Source organism: Apodemus sylvaticus, chromosome 14 (assembly GCF_947179515.1).
Source record: "Apodemus sylvaticus chromosome 14, mApoSyl1.1, whole genome shotgun sequence".
NCBI lineage: Eukaryota > Metazoa > Chordata > Mammalia > Rodentia > Muridae > Apodemus > Apodemus sylvaticus.
Genome location: NC_067485.1, coordinates 18235057 through 18238914, shown reverse-complemented (window position 1 = coordinate 18238914; position 3858 = coordinate 18235057).

Here is a 3858-nt window from a genome sequence, read left to right as displayed (position 1 = left end):
GCCTGCTCCCCACAGCTCCACAGTTTCCCTGGTCCCACACCCCACAAAGGCTAAGACTAACAGCACTATAAGATCTGTATAATTAGCATGGTTCATGCTAATGGCCAGCAGGTTAACCAGCTGAGTTATGCAAACAGGCGGCCTCAAAGCGTGACCATCTTGAGGGAGCGACTCAAGATGTACCATCATCTCCCTGGAGGGGCCAAAGGGACAAGTATAGAACTTGTGGGTCCTCTGTTGGCTCAGTGTGCAGTGTTCTCAGACTCCTAATCAGTCTCGACAGAAATAACATCAGGGGCTGGAGAGATGGCTCAGCAGTTAAGAGCACTGACTGCTCTTCCAGAGATCGTGAGTTCAATTCCCAGCAACCACATGGTGGCTCACAACCATCTGTGATGGGATCCGATGCCCTCTTCTGGTGTGTCTGAAGACTGCTACAGTGTACTCATATGCATAAAATAAATCTTTAGCCAGGCGGTGGTGGCACATGCCTGTAATTCCAGCACTCTGGGAGGCAGAGGCAGGCAGAATTCTGAATTCGACGCCAGCCTGGTCTACAGAGTGAGTTCCAAGACAGCCAGGGCTATACAGAGAAACCCTGTCTCAAAAGAACCAAATCCAAAACAAAACAAAACAAAAACGGAAAAAAAGAGAGAAATAGCATCAGTCTCCAGTAGGTTTCTACAACAAATCCTATAAAAAGCCCTGATACAAACAGTAGCATGTTTTTCCCTTCTCTTAGGGCTCTGTCTTAGAGGTTTTATTGCTGTGAAGAGACACCATGACCACAGCAGCTCTTATAAAGGAAATCATTTAATTGGGCCTCACGGACACTTTCAGAGGTTCAGTCCATTATCATCATGGCAGGAAGCATAATAGTGATACTCAGGCCGATGTGGTGTTGGAGACCTAGCTGAGAATTCTATATCCAGATCCATAGGCAGCAGGAAAAGAGAGCCACTAGGCCTGGCTTGGGCTTTAGAAACCTCAAACCACACTCCCACTTCCTCTAAAAGGCTATAACTCCTAATTCCTCCCAAGTAATGCCACTCCCTGATGACCAAGCATTCAAATTATGAGTTTATGGGGACCACTCTTTTTTTTTTAAGATTTATTTATAATGTATATGAGTGCTCTATCTGCATGTACATCTGCATGCCAGAAAAGGGCATCAGGTCCTGTTATAGATAGTTGTGAGTCATATGTGGATGCTGTGAATTCTGGAAGAGTAGCCAGTGTTCTTAACAGCTGAGCTAACTCTCAAACCCTTAATCAACCACTGCAGGCCCCTTGGAGCTTTGCTTACTTCTGCAATAGATCTGGCTATGATAAAAACTCCTTTTCAAACTCAACATTCTGATCTGTGAAGTTCATTCTTTACATTTGAGAGACAAGAACTCTGGAGTCAGTTGGTTTGTGAGTGTCCAGCAACCTAAAGTAAGCCCACCCAAGTTGAGACCGTCTTCTCCCCACCGAAGGATGCGCTTTCCCCCAATTCCTTGATCCTCCTGCCTGCTTCTGGGGTGTTGGAATTATAGGCATTTACCACTGTGCTTGGTTTCCAACCTTTCTCTGAGGCTTTTATGTTTTATTAATAAAGGACACCTTCCACTAAAACTCCATGAACATATAATCCCCTTCACAAAGTTTCTTCTAACATCCTCATGATGATTTTTATCTTTTTAACTTTGAAGATTTTTAGTCAAGTAGTTGGTACTCCTGGTGCTGTCCAACCCCCTCACAGCGTATTCAGCAGACCTACTTACATCCAGTGGTTCTAGAATTCCTGTGTTGAGAGAGACACTAATTAAGGTTGGGCGACTGTGAGAGGTGGGTTTCCTATTTACCTTTTTTCCTATGTATGAGTGTTGTGCTTGCATGTATGTGAATGTATGTCTATGCAGCATGTACACACGGTACCCTCAGAGGCCAGAAGAGGCCATTGGATTCCCTGGGACTGCTATTGGTTGTGAGCTGCCATGTGGTGTGGAGACTTGAACCTGTGGAGTCTAGAAAAGCAGTTAGTGCTCTTAACTACTTGGCCATTTTCCCAGCCCCAAATGTTTTATTGTTGTTGTTGTTGTTGTTGTTACTACTACTACTACTACTACTACTACCACTACTACTAATGGATGACTCCAAAACAGTTTTAAAAGTGAGTGTCTTGTTGGCTGGCAATTTTGCTCAATGGGTCCAAGTGTCTCCTGCCCAGCCTGACAGTGTGAGTTTGATCCCTATAACCCACACAGTAGAAGAGAGTGGATTCGCATGAGGTGTACATACACACACACACATAAACACATACACACACACACACACACACACACACACACACACGCCCCACTGGCACATGCGTATTCACACATATAAATAAAATCATAATAAAATAAAATGAGCGTCTTCCTGTAGATTTGTGGGAAATGAGAACTATGGAATATTTTCTTCACCTTCAGGTTCTCTTAAGTACCGATTTAAAGCCAGGAAAGTCTTACTGGCATTTTATGAACTTGTGTTATCTAACAGGACTTAGTACAAAATTGTCAAAGAGGAATAAATTTAGTCTTACTAACCAGGAGATGGTATGAGGACCAAACTACAAAAGCCCTTAACTGGAGGGCAGATAAGCTAGCCACAATACAACTAATTACCTTCTGAATAAAATGCTGAGACCCGGGATACCCACGCTTCCAATGAGAGAGTAGAATAGCTCATTACTGCAAATGGGCTAACAGAGAAGAGAAGAAAGAAGACCAAGACAGAGCTCGACCCAGCTGGTGTGGAGGTCTCTGAAGCAGCCTCTTCTATCCCAGTGAATTCAGGGGAGAGATTCCAGTCATCAGAGGGCACAGGGGCTTCGGTGACTTTGATGTCTCTTGAAGAACAAATATGTTAGGGAGGCCTCAGATCCAAATGTCAGACTCGATGACTGGGATTTATTGCCAGTAAATATTCATTTCCTCCTACCTTCTTCTGACCCATCTTCTTTTTCTACATCTCCGCCATTCAGCAGTGACTGGCAGACAGTGAACACTTTATGAATGCTCTAGAAATGACTTTATATTTAGGTTTCAAGACTATACATGATTGGAGAAATGTCCTGTGTTCATTACTTACTGAATCACGTTACACCTGACCAAATAACCTAAGGAAATAGAGGTTTGTTTTGGCTCCCAGTTTGAGGGCCGAGACCATCATGTGTGGGAGTCATGGCCGCAGAAGCATTAGGGCAGCATCTACAGTCAGGAAGCAGGAAGTGAGCTTTCTCTCTCTCTCTCTTTTTAAAATCAGTCTGGGCCACCAGCCCATACAAGGTTTTCATCCATATTTCCAGAGACTCTTTCCATTTCAATTAACCTAATCAAAAAAAAAAAAAAATGCAAACATGCCCAGAGGCTTGTTCCCACAGTGATTATAAAGTCACCAAATAGGCAATCAAGATGAAACACCACTTATCAATGACCCCGGCAGTCCACCTGTTGAATGTGTTCTATACTAGACTATTATTGCACAGTTCTTAGGGCTTCGGGGTATCCCTACAAGTCTAACTTTGTAGAAAAGATTTATTTTCATTTATGTGCCTGCCGATGTGTCTATGCACATATGTACACTAGAAGAAGGCCTCAGATCTGGAGCTGGAGTTGTGAGTTGTCTGACATGGGAACCAAACTCCAGTCTAGTCTTCTGCAGGAAGGGCAAAGATTCTTAATGGCTGAAGCAGTTAAGTTTTTCTGGGCAACTTCTCATTCTCCCCATTTTCTTCCTCCCTTTTCTTCCCTTCCCTTTCTGGTGTTGCCTAGGCTAATCTCTAAAGTGTGAGCTTGTATGGCCTCTGACCTCAGCTTCTGTGGCAGCTGGGAC